At 34.6% G+C, this 16,470-nt stretch overlaps 1 long non-coding RNA gene across 1 annotated transcript in view; it reads left to right on the forward strand.

The window, feature by feature from the left end:
- Nucleotides 1–16,470, forward strand: part of LOC128073518 (uncharacterized) — an 89,782-nt gene that overhangs the window by 60,511 nt on the left and 12,801 nt on the right. Inside the window, exon 2 of the long non-coding RNA XR_008202747.1 lies at nt 4,573–4,733. This is a non-coding gene — a long non-coding RNA (uncharacterized LOC128073518). The remainder of the gene's footprint in view (nt 1–4,572; nt 4,734–16,470) is intronic.

The raw sequence follows: 16,470 nt of genomic DNA on the forward strand, positions 1-16,470 counted from the left end.
CAGGAGGTTAAAAACACTAGACAATATTTACTAACATAGGATGACGTATTTGTTCTGGGAAGAGAACATTCTCTACTTTAAACTTGTTCAGAAAATTCTGAGGCAATATTTCAAACTCTGAAAGTGTAGAGAATATGAGAAAGGTTTCATTGCATCTGTGAGTAACAGGGTGATTTACAGAAGAAATATTTCTTACATAGAAGTAGGCCTTCAACTTCTGTCTCAGTGCTCTGCATTCCTGCTTCTCTCCAAGCAGCCCCTATTAACTGCTTTTCAGGAATAATTCAACAGTTACTTCTGCTCTGTCTTTTACATTTTTTCCTTTAGGAAACAGCTGTGATCTTCATTGTTTGATTGCAGAACTGTGAAAGAGACTATTTTAAATTGAAGAAAAGGAACTACCTTACTCCTTATTAATTAATATCACCTGGGTCTTGTCTCAAGCTGGTGAAATAACTTTTGCAGAAGAAAAAAGACACTTCCTGTTGCCATTAACTCATCTTTATATGTCAAAACTTGTCATGGCAAATTAAAGTTTTTTAAGAAAACAAAGGGTTTTAGTTGGATAGCATGATAATCCTACAAAGTACCCCTTACTGGCCTTTCTTTATCCCCTAAGCGGTTGCCTAAGTGCATCCACAGTTATCCCATCTCTGAGAATTTGCTTGATTTACTCATACGTTTGTGTGACTACTTGCTTGTATTGCCCTGAAGGAGTCTCATTCTGTTGCAGCTGCTTCGGTGACTTCAGGAAGCATTCTTGGCAAGTACATTGATACATTCTGAGAAACAGCAAGATCAGTTGTCATTACGGTGTCTTTCCTACCTCAAGACAACTTTATTTTTTAAGCTTACTTCATGTGGTCTGTAAATACTCATACCTAGTAACCTCATGATGTTTCCTTCCACCCAACTCTACAGCCAGCCCAGGTCTCACTGACTGGCATCGCTGCCCTCTGGTATGTCAGTCACTCCTTCGATCTTTGCACCCCAGCTTTGCAGAAGATGCATTCTATCCTTGCATCCAGGTAATTGATGAAGATGTTGAATAAGACCAGACCTAGGATGGACCACGGGGAAAATATATTATGAAGCACGTGATGCTTTTATGAAGCCGTGTACTTCACACGTGTAGACATGACAGACATCTTTTTGACTCTTATTAGTAGGTTGTTTTAGTGCTTTCATTTTAAATGAGCACAGCTCTGTTAAGATGCAGCTTCTTTATTTAATTAATACTCTGATTTTAAAGATTAGGATCCTATGGAAGGCATATTATTATTCTGTGCAGCAGCTTACTTCAAGCTCATTTATTTTCATCTCTGTATTCTTTGTGAATGTCAGTTTTGTTTATTCAGAGTAGATAAATCTGCCATGTGGTAAATGATAAAAGGGAGATGGTCAAGTATGTTATCTTTCTAACCCTCTGTGCCTTGTCAAAATTATTGTAAAAATATTGAAATACTTTGATGGAAAAAGAATAATGTCTTGTTTTGTTCTGTGGAACACTGATGAATTCCATATAGAATACTATTAGTCTAGAAATTAGATATGCCAGTGTACTATAAAGAAATTCATTTTTGAATACAATGCTCCACATAAAAATGAAAAATACTATTTATTATAACATTTGGCATTTGAATAGAACTTTTCTGAGTCTCTAAACATTTTATTAACATTTATTAAGTAAGGCTCACGACACATTCTTTGAGGTAAGCAATTCTACTTCCATTAAATTAAGAAAAAAGATAACAGCATGAGGATATGGTGATTAGTCAGAATCCTCATCATCTCCCTTTTCTAGTCTCCCTGCTTTGATTTTGAGACCACATTCCTTCATATCCTGAAAATGAACAACATGTTCTAACTTGCCAAAGCAAAGTTAAGATTGAGTTTATGCTGGGACACTTGTATAATTGAAAAAAATTGGTAATATATGTTTTCTCAGATTGTACTCTTTTCTGTTCTATTATATGAAACAAAATATTCCATTAACAGGCCACTGGATGATGATCTTCTAAATTTCTTTTAATTGAGAAAGATATTTCTTAGCATAAGAAATATAGGGACCTTTCATATGTAAAAACGCTTTTTTTCAGATTAGTACATATTCATAGGTTTGCATCTTTTTTACAGAACATATCTAATGACTCTAGATGTTCCATACAGAATTTCAGAATGTAGTAGCAATTATCTCACTAATTCATTGGGTATAAAAGGTTTGCTATGACAACAATAAAGTAGGAAGTAGATTGCTTGTTGTAACATCTTTTCTCTTGCAACTGAATTGATCTTTTACCTCTTAAATACTTCTGATTAGTCAGGTGCTAGTGTGCTCATGCTATTTTAAAAATACAGATTTTACTAAGAAAATAGTGAATTAATTTGCTGCCAAACAGTTTTGGAATCGCATATATCTTTCTCAGAATGTCTCCATAATTTGCTTGGCCATAGCTTCTACTTGTGAATGTGAGTTTGAGTACATGAGTGCCTCAAGGAGAGAATGAATTTGATAATGGGATGAGGAACAAATCCAGATGAATTAATAGAGGTATCTTGTAAAATTATTGCTTGTTCAGAAAGCACATTTCTCAGCTGATTGATTAAAAATAACATATTACTGTTTCAAAAGAATGATAACAATAATTAGCAAAGGATTTCTTATGTTAATAAAACTATTAATTCCTACTAAGCCTTCTGTTTACATGTGTAGGATTATAGACTAGAGCCTTATAAATAAATTGAATTATGTGCTTCACTTTTGCAAAAGTATTTCAGAGTCCTAGATTTTATGGAATCTTTCTAAAAAGAGATGTCTCTAGGTGAACTGAGAAATGGATGGTGTCTTTCCATGAGAACATCTGTGAAACAGATTTTTAGAAGGAACAGTTTAATTATCTGCCTTACTCCTTTTCAAATGTAGTCCAAGGCAAGGCAGTTCAGGGTATTCTGTGCAATAAATATTGCCTTATAAGTATTAGGATTTGATGGACTTTCGAGACAGAATAACCTACCACATTATATCCAGGTCCTTTTGCCTCATTCTAGCAGACCTATGCTCAAGGCTCTCTACCCCAAATTACAAATGATATTCCATGCTGGTCTTATATATTTCTTTTTATTTGTTTGATTGTTTTGTGCTTCGTTTTTGTTTTTAATTATATTGCTTGTTTGTTGAGGGGCCTTAAGAAAGAATCCTTTGTTATGTTTTTCCTTTCCTTCTGGTAGTAGTCAGGAAAATTTCTAAAACATGTGGCTTATACTGAGCAGCTGAAAATAAACAAACAAGCAAACAAACAAATAAGAGCTGGATGTGCAGTCACCTAAAGTAAGCAGGAATATATACTTGTTACCTCTGTTGTTACCATAACAATCTTGTTAATTGGTGCTGGAACAGCTGTCCAGAGATGTTGTACTTGCTCCATCCATGGAGGTGTTCAAGGCCAGGTTGGATGGGGCCCTGGTAGCCTGGTCTAGTATTAGACATGGAGGTTGGCAGCCCTGTCTGCAGCAGGGGAGTGGAATTTTATGATCCTTTCCAACCCAAGCCATTCTATGATCATAATACACTTTGTACTGGTTCCCTCACTACATTTATTTACATAGCTCAAATAGACTAGTTCTAATTGATTGGCTACTAATAAGTAATCAATAATATTGTCCTATTTGAAGGAATCCCACAACCCTGTTGTTTTGGGAAAGTCTATAACTTTAGTTTTTCTAAGGAAAGGAGAGAAGAACGGAGGGGAGGTGAGGGGAGGGGAAAAAGGAAAAAAAAAAAAAAAAAAAAAAAAAGAAAGAAAAAAAATCAGTAACATTCATAGAATCATAGAATCACAAAGTTGGAAAGGACCTACAAGATCATCTAGTCCAACTGTCCTCCCATTACCATTGTGACCACAAGCTACTAAACCATATCTTGTAACTCCTCATACAGACACTTCAAACTCTACAAGGGATGGCAACTCCACCACCTCGCTGGGAAATTTTCAGTGACATTCTGGTGCCAGGGAGCCATTCTGTTTGTACTTCACATTGGCAATAAAAAGGCAGAAGCAGTACTGTGAACTGATTATCATCTCAAAGTAATAGGAAATTAAGTCATAAAGACTATCCAAATGCATAAGGATTAGAGAAAAGAACATTAAAAACTAGAAAGGATATGAAAAGTGAAAGAAAGATTGAGCTGTAGAGTTGTTTGTCACAGTTTATACCATGAATGCATAAATAGTACAATAAAAATGGAAAAATACATGAAAAATACTAAGAATAAGATCAGCCTAAAAATAGAAGGGTTTTTATTTATAATACTTTCAGTTATCTTAGAGAAGGAGGTGTTTTTACATCTGACTGCGGACTGAAGTTTTATCTAAATAATGAGCATCTTGTTCTCACTTATTTGTCCAAGTAATGTAGTGCCTCTGGTCAAACAGGGATGTACTTCAGGTGACAGATGCTCACTTAGCAACTTCTTTACCCTCTCTATGACAACATGACAGGGGAGCAAATACTATGAAAAACTGCTGGGTTGAGATAAATATGTGGAGATCACTCACCAGTTACCATCAACAGGTAAAACAGATTTGACTTGTGGAAAATTAACTTCATTGATTGCCAATTAAAATAGACAGGAATGATGAGAAATAAGAAGTGAAAGCATCTTCTCCCAGGCCCCTGCAGCCCTCTGCACAGAGCTGGAACACCTGCACACAGATGTACAGTGTGCAACTCAGGTAAGTTTTTAAATTAATGTAGTATCTTCAGAAAGATTATCTGTTGATAACTTATGTCATATTGCAGCTGTCAGGAAATTAAAATTAAATTTTTAAAAAATAATAAGTAGAAAAATATTTCTTTTTTAGTTTCTGGTGTTATTCCATTTGGTAGGATTAAAATAAATGTGTAAGTTGTTGGGTTTATTTAATAAAAATTTAATTTTTTTAAAAATATATTATTGAGATTAGCAATGCTCTAAGGCCAATTTAAATTTCTGTGGTAATTTTATAGAATTGTCCAGTGGAAGTCTACTCTTTTCTGTGTTCTTTGCTTTTTATTTTTATCTTTCATTGTGTGTGTAAATTCAGTATGCGTATTTTTGACCAACTACAAAAGAAAGCACCATATCTTTCTGAAAGAACAGGAAGGATTAACTAGTCCACTGGAGATTTTCAAGTGTTTATTTTCATAAAAGAATTCTTTTTTTTCTGTGCCTCTGTTGGAAGATTCTCGTCTGGAATCTCTAACCTTAGTATTGCAGATTTGCTTGGCCTCTCTGTTGACAAAATGCTGTGCTGATCATAGTTAATGTTTTACTTTTGTAAAGGTGGTTTTTGTCTATGTTGGAGAGTAATATCCACTATAAAGGTCACGACTTGTGAAGATGCATGAAGTGAAGTGAGTGGCACAAAACAGTAGGTAGCAAAGCATTGTACAATTCAGTGAACATCAAGGTCAATTACTTCATATCTACTTCTAGTTCAGCACAGCTGGACTGAAAAAAAATCGTAATGCTTGACTGGCATGCTGCAGCAGCTTAATGCAGAATAATAATGGAGTTTAAATCTCCAGTTTATGAAAAAGTGTCATTCTGACTTGGCAAGCATAGAAATGAGAAGCAAGCTGTCTATCAGAAAGGAATTGAAAAGTATTAGTAGAACAGAAAGGAAGGAAAACAGCAAGAAGCATGCTGCTTATTAAGCTGTGACTGCCATCCTAGTTTTTCTTACAAATTTTCATCTTAAAACAAACTGGTCAGACCACTACAGTAATTTTTTTTTAATATTTGAATGCTGCTGGTAGCTTTTTGAAAAGCCAAATTACTTTGGTAATGAATTCGCAAATATCCAGCAGTTCAAAAGTTCAGTTACACTAATAACATCCTTTAAAATAAATGAGTGTTGTGATTACCCACATTACTTCAAATACTGTACTTCACTGCAAAATAATTAGAAGCAGTAAAGGTTAACTTCCTAAATGCAGTAAAAAATATGAGGTAGTAGTTCAATAAGGAGAAAGATAACAGAAAAAGTCAAAGAGAAATTTGGCATGGGTTGATAACAGGACAGAAAAAAGCTCAACGCATTTCTTCAGGATCTTTATAATGATATGAACCTGTCAGGTAAAGCCATATCTATCCTTTCAAAAGCTTTGCAATTTCAAAAGTTGACAAGAACAGTTAGAGAAACACAATGCATTTGAGATATTTTTCCAAAATTTTGTATCATGTCTACTGCTACAGACATTTTAATGTTTGTATGCAAATACCTGAAGTTATATTAGAATGTGGAAAATATTTTGAAAGAATATTTTTGACACTATATAAAACACGTTATCTACACTAAATTTGAGAAAGCTACTGTAATTTAATGATTCTTAGGTAGTCATATATGTTTTAGGAGAAATTCTAAGGTATTTTTTGGACAAAAAAATAAGTTACAGATTTTTTTAAAGGATTTATATGATATTATTTTTTATGCCTTAGACAATCAGATATTTTATCTCAAACATGTAAAATATGAAGGTTCTATACTCAGAAAAATATATTCTATGCATCTTAGGGAATTCTTTCCAACAAACCTATTCAAATCTGACTTGCATGACTTTACATGTTCACTTTTTCTTATTTATAGGATAATGAAACTATGGTAGATTCCAATCCATCTGCCTCAGAGATGGGAGTATCTAGAATGGATGTATCTGCCATTAACATAATATTTACTTTCATAGTTTCAAATGATGAAAATTGTTTATTATTATTTCATTATTGTATCAAATAATGAACTTGAATTTGCTTTCCTTGATGAAAAACTACAAAGTTTGTGAGTAAGATATTAAAATCTCATTCTTTTAGACAGAGGATAGTTATTGAGTTGGTAAGGGAAGAATTGTTTCCCATGTAAATACAGTAATTTACACTTGGCTTTTTGCAAAATGAGACTATTCTTTACTGTAGTAGATGCTGCCCTTTGCTGCAAGCATGCTGCCAGATTAAATGGATAAATGGTCTAATCTAGTGTGGCAGCATTCCTAAATTGACTGAAACAAAATTAACTTTAGTACTGTTACCGGTGTACTTGGCTGTTGTGTCTATAAAAATGCCCTGGGAAAATTATGATTGACTGCTCTCAAGAAAGCAGCTCTAACACAAAGTGTAAGGAACACAGGAAAATAAGATAAGAATGGACAAAATTGTTTATTCTTTCAGTTACTTGGATGGCAATGTCAGCAATTTCTGCTATTCTCATTCTGTCTTTTTCAACAAACACAGAGTTTTGACAAGCTGACATTCTATGGGTTCGACTGAATCCAGCTGATCTTTCCTCTTCTATGTAATACCTTTTTTTTCTCTGTCGTCAGAAAAGTAAACATATTCTCCATTCAAAATTTGTATATGTGGTAAAGTTTACTCATAATTATGTTCTTTCTTATACCAAGATTTCTGACAGTTAATCATTTTCACCCCTCAAAGTACAGTGTAATGGACACCAAAAGATAAGAAGGGGAAGCTACAAGCAGGTTTTCTTCTGAGCTTCAAAGCAGCACATTTTAGCTTGTTACCTGTGGTAGAGATTATGAAGCACATAAGCTTTTAATTATATCAATTGCTTCTCTTTTTTTTTTCTTTTTTTTTCTTTTTTTTTTTTTCTTTTCCAATGTAAGTCAGTTTCAAACCATATAAAACAGTAAGAATGAAATTCAATGTCATCAATTTGCTAAACTTTCACACACAGGAGATTGTTTTAAAAAAGTATAATATAGCTCTCTTTTCCTTCTGCAATTTCTTTGAAGTTGCTAGAAAGTAGCTTTACATCGGGTTAGGAAAAGAGCAATATCTTTCTAGATAATCACATTAATTTACTTTTCAACAGCAGATTATCTAAGATCTCAAATACTAGAGGATTTTCAGTAAAAATAGAATTTTAGTTAGCCCCTGAGAAGAAAGGTCAAGAAGATCTATCAAATGAGTGAACAGATTTTTTTAGTATTAGAACAGAAACAATACGAATTTCAAGGATTGCAAGTGGTTGGCCTATGCACTGAGGGAAGCAGGGTCTGTAAGTATCTCAGAGGTCTCTCGGTGCAACTACAGCTCTGAAACAGTTCAATCATTTACACCTTTGTGCAGATTTTTTGTCCTATAGATATGCCTTTTTCCATAGCTAAAATGAGTCAATTGCTTTAGAATATATTAAATTAGTTTATGTAAGTTTTTGTGGTTTATACTGGGTAATTTACATTATATAGTTTTGTTTTTTTTTTTCAGAAAAATAGCCCACAACATTCTCATGTATAACCTAGGAGGGAAATATGTGTTTCATATTATCTTTGGTAGACAACAGCAGACATCTTAGAGAACAATCTGCAGCCATTAAATAGGCTAGTAGAGGTAAGTTTCTACTTCTAGTAGAAGTGAGGTAGAACATAATGAGAACATAATGTAGAATGAAGTAGAAACTTAGATATAAGGAAAATCTCTTAGAGTGAGAGTGGTGAGGCACTGGAACAGGTTGCCCAGAGATGTGGATGCCCCATCCCCCGACACTTTCAAGACGAGGCTGTGGATGTTCTTGTTCATTGCAGGGGAGTTGGACTACATGACCTTTAAAGGTCTCTTCCAACACTAAGGATTCAATCACTTTGTGGTTTTATGATGAACTCTAACTACATTCTACCTGTATTTTCTGCCAATGGTACATCATTCCTTATGTAGTCACACTGAAACCTTCTATGAGCAGAATTATATTGTTAAATGTAGAAGAAATGCAACAAAAACATTTATGTATGAACAGATACATTTATATTATGTTGAATTTCAGCTAAGGACATTTAAATAACCATAATGAAGTTGACATTAATTTTACCTGAGCAAAGACTAGAGGATTTAACCACCTAGATGTAAACTTTCACTAGTAGATAAACCAAGTAAAAAAAAAAAGTAGAGCTATTTGAGGAGGAAAAAGTGGTAGTTACCTATCTCTCCAGAAGTAAGCAAAAAGCTCAAGCAACCTGCTATTAAACTATTAAACAAACCCTTAGGTTATAAAATGAAGGTAAATCCATTCCACATTACTTCATGTCCTTTTTTGAGGTTGAAATACCAATAAGTGAGAGTGATGGATCCACTGGGTACCTTTCCAAAGCATATTACCCTCTTGCGTGTATACTACTGGCATTTTTGCAGTGTGTGGGAAATTATAGCATAGCAGCAGTAGCAAGTTTATAGGTAAGATCAAGGGACTCTGAATATTTCAGGACAGTGAAGGAACACCTGTGCTTTGTGGAAAACCTGCAATTGGTGCTAGAAATTTTTAGCTGCAACCTCTTCACATAGGAGTGGTCTCTGTGGTATACTTAAGAACTTTAGCATAGTAAATATATGTAAATATGCTTCAAAATGCTAGATGACCAAAGTTTTTTAAAATATTGAAAGAGTCTGAGGATACATCATAGGGTTTTGTCTTGATTTGCTTTTTGAAATGTAATAGAACTGGAGAGATGATAATTAAAAAGACTATAGAATTTTGTAAAAACCAACATGAATCTTGATTTTAACTGCACGTAATGTTCTCCAATATGTTAACATAATTTTGTGAAAAATACTATCTTCTGGGGCACTGCAATCCTTACAGATTTGGTGATAGTGTTTGCAGCTTAATGGCTGACCTGAATGAAGGGCAAATCAATTTGTATTGTTTGGAAGAGAAATGGAAAGACTGTATTAAAGGGATGTTCCCAATCTAAACACACAAAGGACTGTTAGCTCCATTACTCTTTCTAAATATTACCTGCTACCTTTCTTGAAATGCCTCCTTTGATGCATTGTAAACCACATCTGGCTCATTGGCTGAGCAAGAAATTCCTTCACCTTTTTAAGCACAAAACCTGTAACTAGTCCTAAGGGTCTGCCCGAGGAATGTCAAGAAAATGGATGTCCATAACTTTCTTTTTAGCTTATGCTTTATTGTGACTTCAGTGGTCACTGAAGTCCTACGCTTGCAGATAATGTGGAAGTTGGTTTAACATTAGCCAGTATTCAAACATAAAATCTTATATGCTCTAGCTTTCACACACAAGAATTTATATTGATAGAATGTTGGAATGAAATGAATATGCTTGATAAACAACATTTTATTAATTTGGTTTCTTAAAAAAATATATATAGCTCTTCTGCTTTACATCACAAATTTAAAGAGATTGTTTTCTATAAGAATGATGGGCAATTTTCAAGGAAAATTAAAATTTAAACTGGAGACAGATGTATTCAATGCCTGATTTTCCTTGTCACAAAACAACTACATGCACCTCTTCTGGTACCTTCTACATGCATCAGTCATCTTTAATAATTTCTCGAATGATCTCCTGAGCAGTGACTTTACAGCGCCGTAGCAAACTCATCCAATTTTTTCATAATTATGTGAATGCAACTCACTATGAATTAATTACAGGAGTTAATGAAAGTAACTTTAAGTTAGTTTTAAAGACACAGCAGGTGCATGTTTGGAAAAAGATCGTGTTTAGAAGAAAAGGTATTTAGTAGCCTAGGATGCATTGCAGCAGATGATACAGTACTCCAGTACTCTATGCTTCATCAGTACTGTGTAATCAGAAAAAAATATATACATTTTTTATATTTTCTTGTGTTTATTTTTAAACCAAAACAACAACAAAAAAGAACACCCTTACTCAGACAGTTGTAAGAATAAATTTATATATGTAAATTGAGTATTTGTAGATATGTACTTAAATAAAACAGTGATCTCTAGCTATTTTGTTTTTAAACTGAATGACTCTTGTCCAACAGTGGCATATCTCTGTGTATTATGCTCACTGTTTTTTCTAAGCACTGCCATGTCAACAAATGTCCATTTTTTTCTATAGTTTATAACGTGTCTATTGTGTATTTTCAGACTTTTATATAACACAATCCCAAACTTCCAAATTACTCATTAGATAACACTAGGGAAAGACTGAAACATATTCTCCTTCCTGCCAACCAAAGCCTCACCTTAGTGTTGTCTGCTTATTTGGACACTCCATTTGGAGCTGGTATTTCGAGTTGTGCATCTTCTCTGCAGAGGACTGTGTGCATAAACATCTTGTAGGGAAGAACTATCCTTGATTTAGCCAGTAGAATCCACATCTGTTAGATATTTTTATAGCAGAGTGTAATCCAAACATAGATCAAGTTGATTATGGTGTTCCACATTAAAAGCAAACAAACGCATAAACAGTTTTCCCAAAGAACTGGAGAAATCTGTGCACCGTCTCTTCTACAAAAATGATGTGACTGTTGTTGTTATTGGATATACAGACATGGGCACAAAAGCATCCAAATCAATCATTAAAAGTATTACCAACATGATTATATGTTCTCTTTGTTTATTAGGGAGAACTAACATATTTTCTAAAACATAAATATGATACAGTCTAGTGTATGTGTCATGAAAATTAAATATAAAGGATTCAACTTTGGTGCATACTGATGGTTTACAGCCATTTCACTCCCTTAATGAACATACCAGCTCCTCGAACTTGACTTAAAAAGCAAACAGGACATTGTCACTATCTGTACCTATATCACTTTAAACATTTACGTCAAAGGAAATATTTTCTAGAAGTCAGTACCCACATTTCATGTAAACTTGTGCACTTTTATTGTGGTTTTCAATCATAATTTGCATCTACAACAAGATTTAGAGGGGAAGAAATTACATTTGCATATGCATGTGTTGCCATGAAGAACACATGAATCCTAAAATTACTTCGAAAATCAGAATATATCAGTTTTTAAAAATTGTTTGATGGAAATAATGCCAAGTTTCCTTATTAATTAAGGTATCATAATTTCACTGAAGAGTAGTGAAATTCTTTGAGAGTCTTATGCTAATTGAGAGTCCATCAAGCTGACAAACAGCATGTTATTAATTTAAAGACAGTCAAAATAATCACACATCTCAGGAATTTTAAAAAGTGGTAACTGACATTGGTGACACAACACATTCCGTTAATAAGCCTTCTGTAATATGTTGATACCTATTCTGTCCCTAAAGAAATGCCTCAGTAATGGAATTAGACTAATGTTGTCAGTCAGAACAGCCAACAAATCAACTCTTTCTATGTTCATGACTCAAATCTAATTTTATTACCTGAAAGCGCAGGCCGCTTTAAAACAAGGAAAAACATCCTTGAGGCCCAATTTTTTGTTATAAATCAGCTCTAAGGGCTCTGTCTTCTGCGTTTTTGTTTATTAAAAAATTGCTTTTTTGATTAATTCAAGAAAACCGTCAGATTTTGAAGAACCAGATTAATAAATATACTGTTAGCTACTTCAAATATGGTGCTAGTCAAAAACAGAACCCAGCTAAGTAGCTCGTTCAGATCTTCATAGTAAACATCTATCTATAAACTGAAATCCATATTCAGATGCTTCTAGTGTAGTTAACATATCATTTAAGTTATTTTTCTACCTGGCTTTTATTTATTGTTGTTGTTGTTGAGAAAAAATGCTGTCTGGTCTCAATTCATGCAATTCAAGATCCTGCTCACAAAACTGGAGAATGCATTTTTTTTGTCATATACATGATTCACCAACAATTAATTTAGGTATTTTTGGATGAGATTATACCCACTATGTTGTTCAGTGTACACTGTGCTTTGTCCTTCACTCAAATCCTTTAAAGTGAATTCAGCAGATGCTGAGTTCAGTGGTTACTTTTGTCCCTTCAGACTTTGCAATATTTTTGTATTGGGGAATTCATATAAAATGGCGACAATTCAGCAGGTAACTATCCAGTGGCACAATCATGACTTCAGGTGTTCTTAGTGAGCTAGTTAGCAGCTTGGCCACTCTTCTGGAGTCCTTGATTCATGCATCTGTCCAGGAAAGAGTAGAACAGATTTTGTAAATGCCACTGAAATTTAGGATAGACTGAGTGACTGAGAGATTAGCAACATAATTCTTTTGAAAACAACTCAGCACAGAGAAAAGAACAGAATGATTTTCTATGTTAATTAGGAGAAACATGATTGCGCACATAGAATGAATGCAAGAATGTCAAAATTACACTCTCTTCTTCATCTAAACACTATAAAGTAATTACTGTAAAAAATCAGTGATTCTAAGCTGTGCACAATACCTGGATGAGAATAAATTTGTATCTCTTCTGATGCAATCAACAGCAGTATCATGAAGAGGTGTTGCCCACAGTCAATAGTTGGAAGTGCTGTCTATGGTGTCAAGTGTCTCACTAAAAAGACAAAATAAGACCCAATTAACTTAGCTTTAGTCAGAACGAGAAGATCACTCAGGCAGAAATAATGTAGCTTTTGTGTACAAATCATGGAATCATAGAATCATAGATCACCAAGGTTGAAAAGTCCTCCAAGATCATCCAGCCCAACATCCACCCATCACCAATATTTCCCACTGAACCACATCCCTCAGTGCAACATCTAAATTTTTATTGAATACTTCCAGGGTTTATGGCTCCACCACTACTTTGCTCAGCCTATTCCAGCACCTGATCACTCTCTCAGAGAAGTATTACCCAAAGTCCAACCTGAATCCCCCCTAATGCAACTTAAAGCCATTCCCTCTAGTTCTATCACTAGTTACATGGAGAAAGAAGCTAACCACAACCTCCCTTCAGGTAGTTGTAGAGAGCAAAAAAGTATCTCCCAAACTTCCTCTTCTCCCAGCAAAACAATCCCAGCTCCCTCAGCTGCTCCTCATAAGGTTTGTTCTCCAGATCCCCAGCTAGCTTTTGTGCCCTTCTCTGGACACCTTCTAGGGCCTCAATGTCTTTCTTGTAGTGAGAAGCTTAAAACTGAATACAGTACTCGAGGTGTGGCATCACCAGGTGTGAGTACAGAGGAAGATCACTTTTCTGCTCCTGCTGGCTTCTGGCAGTGTTGGGCACACTGCTGGCTCGTGTTCAGTCAAGCATCGATCAATACTGCCAAGTCTGTTTCCTCTACAGTCTTCCAGCAACTCTGCCTCAAGCTGTAGCATTGCCTGGGGTTGTTGTGGCCAAAGTGCAGAACCTAGTACTTGGTCTTGCTGAACTTCATCCTGTTGGCCTCAACCCAGCTATCCAGCCTGTCCAGATCACTTTGTGGGGTCTTTCTATTCCCAGATACATCAACACTTTCTGCAAGTTTGGTGTCATCTGTGTAGATCTCATGCTAAATTCACTTCATCATGGTTTTGTGAACACACCTTGTTCCTATTAGTATGTACCGGCAGAGGTAGGGTACTGTGATGAAAAGACACAACGTTATTGGTAAAGATCTGAGGAACAATTCCTTTAAATGTATCTTTTACATTTTACTTACATATTTTCAAAATGCCTCAGATGTATTAGTGAGTATGTTGATGTTTAGTGCTGAAAACTTAATATATGCTAACTGTATCATTGTGTTTTGAATTAGAATTACATTATTAATTGAATTAATCTTTCTTTAATTATTGACCTTTAGTCTTTCAGAAAAGTACAATGACCATTCTCTATCAGTGTTCCTTAAATAGTATTAACTTCCATCTAGCTCCTCATATTAATAATTAATGAACTTCCATTTCTGTGAAACCGTGCTTCATCAGAGGCCAAAATCAACTACCACTTTTCTGATAAGGGTTTTATTATGGTCTGCTAAGCTGATCATTAACCCAAAAATCAGTACCTGAAGTAGACTGAATCTGTACAGTGAGTTCTGGCCACGAGAATCATGAGAAAGAGAACCGAAATGGAGCTCTGTTGTTCCAAATCAGTAGGGAAAATAATAGCATTTCTGGCTGCTTTTTTTTTTTTGTAGGGGAGCAGAAGGAAGAACAGTATGTAGATTGTCTTTCCTGTTGTTGTAATATGTATAATCTCTGAAGTAGCATTCTAATTAAAACCTGTTTGGAAAAAACGCCAAATGGACATAAATTATTAAAATGAATAATTGTTGATGTCTTTTTTATTGATGAAATTTTTATTTTCATTTGTATTTTGTATTTATCTTTCTATTGTTTTTCTGAAATTTTATCAGCCTCTAGTTTAGATTACAATTTTGAGTACTCTTACTCCAAATTAATCCAAGAAAGACAGATTTCAGGTACTCTGCTCCGAAGAAGACAGTCTAAATTGTGTCCAAGATACAGCCAATATTTTACATTTTAAATGCAATTGAAGATTCATCTATTTATATTCTATTTAATTTAACCATATTATATCATGCTACGTAGCTTTACATGATAGCTTAGAATATCTGCATCTCAGCAGGAACAGGGAGGTGATCATCCCCCCTCTACTCAGCACTGGTGAGGCCGTACCTCAAGTACTGTGTTCAGTTTTGGGCTCCTCACTACAAGAAAGACTTTGAGGCTCTGGAGCGTGTCCAGAGAAGAGCAACGAAACTGATGGGGGGTCTGGAGCACAAATCTTATGAGGAGAGGCTGAGGGAGCTGGGATTGTTCAGTCTGGAGAAGAGGAGGCTCATTATATAATTATTTTATTAATCTATATTATTATTATTATTTATTATTATTATAAAGAGTTTCACAGGTAAGAATTATATATTTTGACAACAAAAAAATCTTGACTTTCTTTATGCAGTGAAAGGTATTCTACTTCTTTATTGAGCTACAAAGCATTGTGTTCATGGCTATTACCAGTGGAAAATCAATTCATACAGCCTGAATACCCCTCAGGATGGTAGCACACATTAGAGCAAATGAGAAAAATTAAAATAATTATGGAAAGTAAATTCCAACTTGAGGCAAAATGATGGTTTTCAAAGTGACTTCTTTCAGAAAACTAGAGAAATTAGGAGAAAAAAAGAAAATAATATCTGCAGAGAATGTTTCTTGTTAATATCCTTTTTTATTTGAAGAAAATAATAGGTCATCCTTTGTTTGTCTGCATTATAAACAGTGCTTCTACATAGGTTACTCTGAAAGTAATGCCTCCTATTTATTTCCATGGAAATAAATGCAGCAGATACAGTATTTGATAGAGAAAATTGACAGCTGTAAAACACTGCTTCTTAACATAGCCATCACCATTATCTATGCATTTTCACCACTGATGAACAAGAGCCTGCATACCATACTTGTAAAAAATCTGCATGGTCATACGGAACATGTCTTTCATTTTGCTGTCACCACTACTGAAACACAGCACCCACCTCACTGTGCTCACATCCTCTCTTAGGTCTCCATGAATGTTCAACAAATGTCAATGAATGTCAGTGGGTGCCTTTTTTTTTTTTTTTTCTTTTTTTTTTTTTTTTTTTTGCATGGAGGAATTCAGTGACACGCCTTTGGTCCACAAACACTTCTATAACAGATGTCATTTTGTCAGACTACTCCTCTAGTGCAATCTGTCAATAGGAACAAAATGTAATGGAATATCAGTGGCAGGGTTCAATCTCTACTGCCATAGCACCAACATCTTCCTCTGATGTTGTCGGCAACATAAGAAAAGAGAA

This window comes from Tympanuchus pallidicinctus, unplaced genomic scaffold, assembly GCF_026119805.1.
Source record: "Tympanuchus pallidicinctus isolate F22 unplaced genomic scaffold, pur_lepc_1.0 scaffold8, whole genome shotgun sequence".
In the NCBI taxonomy this organism is placed as follows: Eukaryota; Metazoa; Chordata; class Aves; order Galliformes; family Phasianidae; genus Tympanuchus; species Tympanuchus pallidicinctus.